The sequence below is a fragment of the Coenobita brevimanus genome, chromosome 38 (assembly GCF_032717465.1).
Source record: "Coenobita brevimanus isolate Jiangsu-jjx chromosome 38, ASM3271746v2, whole genome shotgun sequence".
Taxonomy (NCBI): Eukaryota; Metazoa; Arthropoda; class Malacostraca; order Decapoda; family Coenobitidae; genus Coenobita; species Coenobita brevimanus.
Window position 1 is genome coordinate 42,554,164 of NC_136991.1, and position 12,037 is coordinate 42,566,200.

The window sequence follows — 12,037 nt, forward strand, 5'->3', positions numbered from 1 at the left end:
GTACAGCAGTGAGAAATGTGCCCGTGTCACAAGTGGACCAGCAGTGTGTGCTGGGGTACGGTAAGTGACTGCTGTATGTCACGTGATACAAGGCTATATGTTGTGGTAAACTGAAAACAACAAGCAGGTCTGATCCCACTAAAACAGAGATTAGGGTCGGTCTAAAACAGGTCGCTGGATCTGGTTACATTACAAAGAATATTCGGCAGGAACTTGAAGAAATTGTGGGTCAAGAATGAGTAGGCAGAGAGTCTGAAAGACGAGGAATGTGTGTATGTGGGGGGGGGGGTGAGAGGTGAGTCTAACGACAGGTCGCCGGATCTGGTTTGATTCCAAGGAATAGTGGGCAGGAACGTGAGGAAATAATGGGTTAAGAATGAGGATGTAGAAGGGACTGGAATAAGAGAAGGGGAATACCAACGCTCGCGCGTGCATGCTTGTGTGTGTGTGTGTGTGTGTGTGTGTGTGTGTGTGTGTGTGTGTGTGTGTGTGTGTGTGTGGTGATGATGAAGAGGTGAAGGAAGAGGTTCTAACAAAACGCGTTGGTGCAGAAAACTGTTTTAGGGCTAACTATGGCAGTGCTACAAAATTCTTCTTGGGACAAACTTGCATTTGCTGTGAACCTTTAGGTTTCTGCAGGTTTCACAGAGTCTCCTGCTGTGGAGTGAGGCTGGCACAGTATTGTTGGGCTTGTTTTTATTTTTCAGACATGTTGGGGAGACTAGTGGAAGATCGGGAGAGTCTGTTTTAATGAATTTTAGTAATCAAACTGTTCCTTGACCCAGCTCGAAATCGAACTTGCATCGCTTATGACAAAAGGCCACTTCTCTAACCGCTTGACCAGTAATTCCCCTTGTGTGTAATATTACATGATTACTTACCTAGTCTTCTGACTTTATAATTATGTATCTATCTGCCCTTTTGTGTGTGCTCCTACCTACTTGCCCATCTATTTATCAAAGTAAGAGAAGAAACTGTAGTGAGGTGCTCTCTCTCTCTCTCTCTCTCTCTCTCTCTCTCTCTCTCTCTCTCTCTCTCAGTCGAGTCTGCTGCTTCCTGGGAACGTGGAGGAAATACAAACCGTTTGTGTTTGTTTTGTTTTTTATGCGTTGTGTTTAGGTTGGGCGAATTGAGAGGGATGGCGGGGGGAAGTGTATGTACCGTATGTTTACCTTGGATATTAGCCCCCCCCCCTCTCTCTCTCTCTCTCTCTCTCTCAACACTTTAACTGATGTATACATTGAGGAAGACGAACATGAATATTATTTACCCTGGACACCCATAACAATAATCGAATTTATTTTATCTTTCTTTCAATAAACAAAGAACACAAAGGGTTTTTATATACACTCAAACTTCTCATTTGTCTAGTTCTCAAATGCATTTTTCGTGTAGTTTATGGCAGGTAGTATGGCAATTATTGTGAATGAGGTGTAATTTACGGCAGGTGTGGTGAATGGGGTGTAGTTTATGGCAGGTATTGTGAATGAGGTGTAATTTACGGCAGGTGTGGTGAATGCGATGTAGCAGTATGGCAGGTATTGTGAATGAGGTGTAATTTACGACAGGTGTGGTGAATGCGGTGTAGTGTGTGACAGGTGTGGTGAATGGGGTGTAGTTTATGGCAGGAATTGTGAATGGGGTGTAGTGTGTGACAGGTGTGGTGAATGGGGTGTAGTTTATGGCAGGTATTGTGAATCAGGTGTAATTTACGACAGGTGTGGTGAATGGGGTGTAGCTTATGGCAGGTATTGTGAATCAGGTGTAATTTGAGGCAGGTGTGGTGAATGGGGTGTAGCTTATGGCAGGTATTGTGAATCAGGTGTAATTTACGACAGATGTGGTGAATGGGGTGTAGTTTATGGCAAGTATTGTGAATCAGGTGTAATTTACGGCAGGTGTGGTGAATGGGCTGTAGTTTATGGCAGGTATTGTGAATGGGGTGCAGTTTACGGCAGGTGTGGCGAATGGGGTGGAGTTTATGGCAGGTATTGTGAATGGAGTGTAGTTTATGACAGGTGTGGGGAATGGGGTGTAGGTTATGGCAGCTGTGGTGAATTGGGTGCGTTGCAGTGAAAGAGGTTTGGTGTGAATGAAGAATGGTAAGATGAATGAAGTGTGGCAAGGTGAATCACGTATAGTGAGGTGCGTTAAGTGTGGTGTAATGTCTGAGATGTGATAAGATGATTGACGTGTGGTGTAATAAATGAGCTGTCGGGAGGGGTGAATGTGTGGTGTGAATAAGTTTTGGTGTGGTTAATGTGGTGCATGGTGGTGGTGAAAGTGCGTGGTGTACAGCGTCAATCACTAACCCGCTCCCTCATCACCACACCCTCACATTCCTTTGCATCACAAACAGGGTTGAGGGAGGGAGGGTAGGTGTCGGTCAGACACAACGGCCATTTTGGATCCAGAAAAACCTTGCTGCTTAACCCCTTGAATCTCCGACGTTTTTCATTGGCATTCTTGCCTTTCCTTATCATTATACTGGTTTATTCTTGCCTTTCCTTATCATTATACTGGTTTATTCTTGCCTTTCCTTATCATTATACTGGTTTATTCTTGCCTTTCCTTATCATTATACTGGTTTATTCTTGCCTTTCCTTATCATTATACTGGTTTATTCTTGCCTTTCCTAATCATTATACTGGTTTATTCATGCCTTTCCTTATCATTATACTGGTTTATTCTTGCCTTTCCTTATCATTATACTGGTTTATTCTTGCCTTTCCTTATCATTATACTGGTCTATTCTTGCCACCTCTATACAATTACATTCAGCACTGGCGATACATCTAGTAGTGACAAGGAAAATAATAATATATCTAATCTCTCTAGTTCAAAAAATCTCTTCTGTGTTGAATAAAAGCGTCTAAAAGTAATAACAAAATAAATTATATCATCCGGCCGAAGGGGTTAACTGCTTCAGCAAGATGACATCTCTCACTTTATTCTTGCTACCCTGGTGGAGCAGAGTGCATACCTCCGCCAGAGTTTGAGAGTATAAAGACAAACTGGGACAAGTCTGACCCTCACCTCTTGACAAAAATTCAAGATTGTAGCAAAATGTTCAAGGTCACATCTCAAGAATGTAGCACGAAATGAACAGATTTTATGCAAGGGATATTATGACTGTCTCATGTCTTGGTCCCTTGTCTTTATTTTGTTTCAAGACATTCATCTTGACATTTCACCTTTTCGTTCAAAATTCAATCACTTAATCTACTGTCAATCCTCCATCGCTAATCTATATTTGATGCATATCCATCCAACAGATTTCCTTTGTCATGATGCTGACCTTGACTTGTGGCCTATTGCGCCCAAAATTTGATCATTATTTCCTCTGCTGGTTTTCATTTGGTTTTCTACATCTGGTGAAAAATCCATCGAATAATTTTCCCATACCGGCAATGGTGGCAAGGGACAGCGTGACCAATCCACCGAACCAACCATTTAACCCTGGCGGAGGTAAAAATACGCCATGGTCATGAAGGGGTTAAAACTATCACTACTTGGCTATCATTAACACAACTACCACTACTGGTAACATTATATCATCACTACTATTATCATCGTCTCACTCACTACCATAACTACCACACTGTTCACAACTACCATTGCTGGTAACATTATATCATCACTACTATCATCATCGTCTCACTCACTACCATAACTACCACATTGTTCACAACTACCACTGCTGGTAACATTATATCATCACTACTATTATCATCGTTTCACTCACTACCATAACTACCACACTGTTCACAACTACCATTGCTGGTAACATTATATCATCACTACTATTATCATCGTCTCACTCACTACCATAACTACCACAATGTTCATTACCATTGCTGGTAACATTATATCATCACTACTATTATCATCACTACCATAACTACCACACTGTTCACAACTACCATTGCTGGTAACATTTTATCATCACTACTATTATCATCGTCTCACTCACTACCATAACTACCACAATGTTCACAACTATCACTGCTAATAACATAATACTTTAATCGTCTAACTCACTATCATAACAGCCATATTGTTCATTAGAATCACTGCTACCACAGTCAACATCACTATCACCAGCACAATTAACACAACTATAAGCACCATCACCATCACTACGGCTACCGCTATCCTTATCACTGCTATCACAGCCAACACCACTATCACCAGCACAATTAACACATCAGTACCATCGCTATCACTTCGACTAGCGCTATCCTTATCACTGTCATCACAGTCAACATCACTATCACCAGCACAAATAACACAACTATCAGCAGCAGCACAATCACTACGGCTAACACTATCCTCATCCTCACCACAATTACCATTATCATCATAACCGTCACTACTACAACTACTACGTCTTTGTAAGTACAGCTACCACAACTACCACTGTTTTCACTATCACCATAGCCTCAACTACCACTATCATCTTAATCACCGCTACCACAGCTAACACTGTTATCTCAATCACCACTGCAATAATTACTATCAATATAATCATCACTACCATCACTACAACTATTACCACAATCATTATTTCCACAGTTACTGCTCCACAATTACCAATGACTATCATAATCATTACTTCCACAACTATCACTACCATAATCATCACAGCCACAATTACCACTGTTATAATCACTGCTACCACCATTTACCACTACCATCAACACCGCTACCACAACTACAAGTAGTTCCACATCTGTATGGATGAAAGGGATACTGATGGAGAACACTGCCTCTAATGGCGACAAAAATCGTTGCCTTTATTTCTTGTTGTTGACATACAGGATTTTATTCAGCTTAAGAGAAAACCTCTTGGTATCTAAGGTTGATAATAGTCCTCATCAGCATTTTAATGAAGGAAATGTTAACTATTTCACTCCTGCTGCGCCAAACCTTTCTATCCACTTCATCTAATGTTGAATATCGTCTCCATCAGCCTTCTAATAAAAGAAATATTGACTATACCACTCCTGCTGCGCCAAACCTTTCTAGTCACTTCACATGTGTGGCCTCTCATCGTCTCACCGTTAACAAGTGTCCAGTAACCATTTCAGAACGTGAGAAATCTTAACTATGTGGTTCTTGCTATTGCTGAACGATTTTAATTATGTTATGGGTGGCCCTCGTAGTGTAAAGGTTAAGAAAAGATAAAACTAGTTCATATATAACATCACAGCTGCACTAACGAACAACAACAGGTTTGGATATTCCAGGTTGTCTGTAAGTGATGCGCGGTGGCAGATGTGTTGGGCTGGTTAGCTTTGGTTTTGGTAGTGGCGGCACAGACACACACATACAGTACACGAGGTAATCTGGCGAGGGGGTGGCAAGGGTACAGGGCTTGTGATGTTTCCTTCCCACTCCAACTCACATCTAAGCATGTGGGGCTACGTCACGGAGCAATGACCCAGCAGGGTATCTCTGACTCTCAGGGTACTCCCCCCCAAGATGCTTCTCGGCGGAGTCCAGGGCTCAGAGTCATCAACAAACTTACAATAAAACCCTCTCCTAACTAAGACTGGCTCCCGTATTCTCGCAGGCTCCATACCACCTTTCCCTTACCAGCTCACTTCTGTGCATGCCGCGTTAATATTATGCTGTGTTTATGCCAACTGTGTCGATGTTAAGATGTAAAAAGTCATCCAAGAGAATATAAAGGTGAAATATACCACTGTTTCGCTATGGAAAGAGGTACTGGAAGACCTTCCCACCTCTCTGAGGGCAGGGTGGCCCCGTGGTAGAGCGTCGGACTCGGGACCGGAGGGTCGTGAGTTCGAACTATACACGGTAGCTGCCATGCAGGGAGGGGTAGCGCCCTGCTTTCACCTAGCAGGGCTATATGATCTAATAAGGTCATGCTGCGGGAAACATTTCCCTTTGCCTTCCCACCTCTTTCTTTTGTATATTACACCCGACTATTCCCTTGCATAACATTTATGTCTTTCAAAGGTCGACACAGGTTGGACAAATAACACACCACAGATTAACGTGGCATATGTAAGAATAAACTGATAAGGAAGAGGCGCTACAGAGTCACCTGAGGTGACGAGAATACGAGCCTTGGTTTTCCCAGGAAGAACAAGATGTTGGGAAAATGTCTGTGCTTTCCTGTGTTTGTCCTTCCTGGAAAAACTGATCTGAGTTAGGCCGGGGAAGTGATGTTAAGTTTGTGTAGTGAATCTTGGCTCGGAAGCATCTGTCTGGTACCTCACACACCCACACCCGCCACTACCAACACCCGGTGGATTAGGCCTGGCCAGGACCTGACTGTACTAAATGCAGGTTATGACAGGGACACCACTGAAAAAAAAAACGAGCCGGGACGCTACCTCCTGGGTGGCTTGGAAACGCGTCCAGAAACTCACACGCGCGTGCACTTGCTTGTGCAATTGCACGCACACACACACGTGCACACATATGAAAATGAAAGAACATGGTAAAATTACCGAATTAGTTTTGACAGGTAGCTACAGTTAAAGTAGTTATTGTCGCAATCGAAGGTATTGCTGTGTTGTGCAATCGTCAGTATCAGGTTTCAGAGTATGCAGTATTATCAATAGCGGCTAAAATTGCCACTGTTTAGCATACTGGTACAGGGACCGGAATGATCCCTTAAGCACTCTCTGCCCATCTGTGGCCCAGTGACACGATGTATCCGTATAAGAGACTGTACTGAAAAAGTAGTCATTTGTTCACAGTCTCATTCTATCCTTGCGATGATAGAACCTCTCACGATATATGCTGAACATTTATGCCTAAGTGTTTTGAGTATTTAATTATGGCAAATGTATTTTGCGCGTGTGTATGGGGGGGAGGGGGAAAAAATACTTCCTCAGTATCTCTGCTTGTCGTAAGAGGCGATTAAAAGGGACTTCTTGTATTCCATCTTTCTCTCCTTACTGTGCTCTTCTTCTCTTCTGCCCTATCCCTCTTCTTGGTATTTCTGTGTTTCTTCCGGCCTTTGTTTTCCCTCTACTCCTGTCAGGATAGAAATTTGGTTTTACGACATGAATAGTTTAGGGACTTCCCATTGACGCTAACCTTTTCTCCCTCACACCACTGTCACGCCAACATCACTTCATTGGCAGCCTTTGTGACATATAGCCATATTGTTGACTTGGTGCTAGTTCATTATTCTTTCCTTCCTGCTCTTTCTAATTAATCTTGTTTAAGGATTCTTCATATAGACTGGTCCATTCTTGTAACTTTTTTTTAGTGGAACTAAATCTACATTTACTGTCTGCGAAACACACACACACACACACACACACACACACACACACACACACACACACACACACACACACACACACACACACACACACACACACACTTAAGAGGGCGTACAAGTAATAAGGGGATAATAGATAATACTTAAATCCTCCAGTCAGAAAAATGCCTCCTAAGCTGCGTAAATTCGTCTGATGATAACACGAAAAATCAAAGTAAAAATAGGTTACTGGAAAGACAGCAGTGTTGTTGTGGAATGTGCTCTTGGCGCCTCATGGTCAAGTAGGTAAAACGCCCCAGACGGAGTGACGGCCTTGCACACCTTCGATTATCATGAGGCGACTACGTGTTTTTCCATCATATAATGCCACCAAGGGAAGTAGGCTGGTCATCTACCCTTTAATGTACTGCACTGCAATACCCTAGACTCATACCCCTAGACGTCCAACAGGGTAATGTCGGATTGCATGTTAGCATTTTTATACTAGGACGAATTGAACTTCTCTGGACACCCTCATTTCTGTCGCTACATCAACAATCTTTCTTTGTTTCTCCGTCAGTCTCTCACGAAATGCAGTATCTCTCCTCTAACTCATTCCCTCCCACGTCTCTCTGGTATTATTCTTTCTTCCTTTTTTGTTTTCTCTCAAACTCTTACGTCCTTTATCATTTTTCAAACTTCTCTTTCATCACCATTCCTCTCCTCTTTAAATTTACCCCATTTTTGAAAAGACCCCTTCAGTACTCAGTTACTCTTCATTTTTTTCGCTACTCCATATTACTCATTTTACATATTTTTCTTTCCGTTCTATTTTAAACAATTCCTTTCTTCTATAATCTTTTCTAGCCATTCCCATTCTCTACCTTCTTCCAGTCCTCTTCACATTTGTTAGTTCATTAATTTTTTCCAGTGTTCTCATCACTCCATACTCCGATTCCCCTTCCTGTTTATCCCTTCCAGTTTCCCAGTATTTCACTATCTATCCCAGTAATTAAAATGTCATTTCCTTCTCCATCCCCTCCCATTCTCTGCTACTCAGCTCCACTTTATTCCCTATTCCTTCCACTTTATCTCTTCCCTTCATCCCGATCTTTTACGAAACACCTTTCAAAAAATTTCCCACTCTTACTTTTCTTTACCCTCATCAATTTTCCAATTTTCCCTTCCTCTCCATATCTTTCTGCTCCTTTCTACTCCACTCTCCATACAGCTACTCCTTTCTACTCCACTCTCCATACCCCTACTCCTTACTACTCCACTCTCCCTGCTCCTACTCCTTTCTACTCCACTCTCCCTGTTCCTACTCCTTCTACTCCACTCCCCCTGCCCCTAATCCTTTCTACTCCACTCTCCTTGCTCCTACTCCTTTCTATTCCACCCTCCCTGCTCCTACTCCTTTCTACTCCACTCTCCCTGCTACTACTCCTTTCTACTCCACTCTCCCTGCTCCTACTCCTTTCTACTCCACTCTCCCTGCTCCTACTCGTTTCTACTCCATTCTCCATGCTCCTACTCCTTTCTACTCCACTTTCCCGGCTCCTTCTTCTTTCCTGTCACTTTCTCTTAATCTCTTTCCTTCCTCTTTTACGTACTTTATCCTTTACACCCTCTCTCCATTTCCATCTTCATCAACATTTTCCAGCTCATCTGCATCCCCACTCTTTCCAGTTTTTTTCCAATCACTTTCCTTCCCCACCACTCTAGTATTTTCCTTCTTTTCCTCATATCCATCTTTTCCAATATTTGCCACCCTTGTTCCATCTTCATCTTTCCCTTAATTTTTCAAACTTTTTCTTTCCCCTCTTTCCAATAATTTCCACCCATATTCCTTCCTCGCCTTTCCTTTGCATTCTTCCGTACTCAACCTCCCTTTCATCCTTTTCCCTTTCTCTTCATCACTCTCCACTCCTCCCAGCCTCCACTATCCTCTCCAATTATCCACATCTTTCCCATCTCCATCCATTCCAATTTTCCATCCTCTTCTCCGTCCCTTGCCACTCCTGCCTCTCCGCCTTCATCAGTGCTCCCTTCACTTCCGTATTCCACAAATCTTTCCACTGCCACGAATTTTACCCTTTTCCTCCCCGGCCGGCTTTGCACACCTGCCGCAGGACCCGTGATGGAGGAGGCAGGGGTAAAAACGTGAAATCAACAGGGGCGAGAATATCAGCACGTCTGTCTGTCTATCTATATCTATCATCTATATCTTTCTCTCCATCTGTCCATCCATCCATCTATCTGTCTATTTCTGTATTTTTGCTTTGTGAGGTGAATACTCCATAAAGACTTAAAGGCGTTTCTGTCCCTACTCATTACCGACTTCCCTTTTCCTATTACACACCATCCCTCCATACCTCAAGCATTTTACCTGTCCACCATGTTCTCGGTCTCCCACTCCTTCTCTTCATCGCAACAACTTCTTTCATACACTCTCTTGGTCCCTCTTTCACTCTCCGGTCGCTCCAAGTGGCCTAACTATCTCGGAGTGTTTCTTCTTATTTTTCGACGCTAACCTCTACACCACATTCCGCATGGATCTTTCCATCTGTCCATCTATCCTCATCGCCAGGCACAGTTATCCCTTTCACTGCGTTGACGTATTTTGTATTTTGTTTCTAATACATTCCTGTTTTTCCTTTTTTAGCTCAGTACAAACTTGCCAACCTGAAGGGGTTAGATGTAGCCTTCAATAACCCTCCCAGTACCAGACACATTTCCCAGGCTAAATAAAATGGTCTGGAGGTACCAAGAATAACCTACAAAAGACCTCACCGGTTTCAAGGGGTTGCTCTGTGTACAAGTTTCCTTGTTCATACTTTAAGTATATTCTTGCCATCTCCACACAAGACTTTTCGAAATGAAAGATGTATACAGTACACAGCCTTCACTGGCAAAGTCACTAGCATTGTGGAAAATAAGGGCAAATCTGAGGAATAAAATTCCAAATATCCTTCGATATGTGTAACTTTACCAAAGACAAAAATTATGAATGGTTCTAATACAAATATATAAAGGACCAACTTAGGGTAAAAGTAGGCCGAGTTTGTATATTAACAGACTAGTGTAAGTAATCCAAATATCAAAAGGAATGTAAAGAAGTAAGTGGAATGACCAGCCAACCTTTGACTGAGACAATAAACTAGACTGGATAAAGTTAGTACTTACATAGGTAGACCCATAGGTACTGCATAGCAACTTACCTGAAACAAAGGAAACCATATTATACCAGACTGCGTTACCTGATTACATAGGAATTATATCACATAGTAACACAACCATCCACCCACAAGATGTAGTGCTACTTCACGTGACTACACGAGTGACACGCCAAATTATTTCTTGTATTCCAAGAAACCATTTACTGCGACATGGGGTAACTATACAACCAACTGGACTCCTCGTGTTCTAGTGGGTTAAGGCGCTTCAACCGGTTGTGGTTCATAAGGGTTACTGCCGTGTGTTGGTTGGGGCTTATACTGACTTGCGACTCATGGATTACCGACTGGTCACTCTCGCCTTATATGGTAGGACTATTTAGCCTAGCACCGGGGCCCTACGCTCCTCATGGGGCAGCAAAGGACTGGATGACAGAGGGAGAATAATACAGAAGAGTATTGTAGGAATAAACCATATCATAAACTACGGTAACTTATGTATTATTTTGTTGATTCCACACATCTTGTGTGTATAGGGGTGGGGAGGGGGGTACTGTGGTGGTGGAGGGGAGTGGGTAGTAGAGTGGTGGGGAGTGGGAACTGTTGTGTTAGTTTGTGGAGGGTAGGGAGGGTGCATTGTGGTTGTGATTGGGGGGTATGAAATGTGGTGGTGGAGCGTGAGAAGTGTGGTGGTGAGGAGTGCATGGGGATTGCAAAAGTAGAATGGCTTGTGTGTTGGTGGGGAGTCAGTAGTGTAGTGGTGGGGAGTGTAGTGGTGGGGAGTGGGTAGTGTGGTGGTGGGGAGTGAGGAGTGGATAGTGTGGTGGTGGGGAGTGGGGAGTGGGTAGTATGGTGGTTGGGTATGGGTAATGTGGTTGTTGGTTGGGTGTGGGTAGTGTGGTGGGTAGTGCATAGTGTGTTGTGGTGGTGATGGTGGTGGTAGGCAGGGTGCATTGTGACGGAGGAGGGGAGGGTGCATTGTGGTGGTGGTGGTGATGGTGGTGGTGGGGAGGGCGCATGGTGGTTGTTGTGGTGGTGGTGAGGAGTGGGTAGTGCGTGGTGGTGGGGAGTGGGTAGTATGTGGTGGTGGGGAGTGGGTAGTGTGTGGTGCTCGGGAGTGGGTAGTGTGTGGGGATGCGGAGGATGCATTATGGTTGTGGTGCGGAGTGTGTAGTGTGGTAGAGTATAGGGTTAAGTGGTGTGGTGTGGTATAGGAAACAGCTGTGTAAGCCTCAACGTTCTAGTAATTTTATGGTGGTATGCGGGGAACTCCACCTTATACCCTGTCAATACCCGAAATTCCTGACAATATTGGCATTCTGCTCTTCTAATATATAGTAAAGTGGGACTGACGTATTTAGCTAAATAAAAAAATAAATAAACTAGAAGCCATCTCACGATGAGATCTTACCACCTGCGCAGCCGTTTTTCCTTGGCACAAAATTCTGCACCTCCATTGCTGATTTGACGCAAATTCAGATGTAAATCGTATACAAACAGAGCCAGCCAGCCAATCTCACAACTGAAAACAATACCACTCCGCTCACTTCGCAACGCGGGTGGTAATAAATAAATAAACTTAAGCACAAGTAGCTATAGCGCCCCACCTATTTTT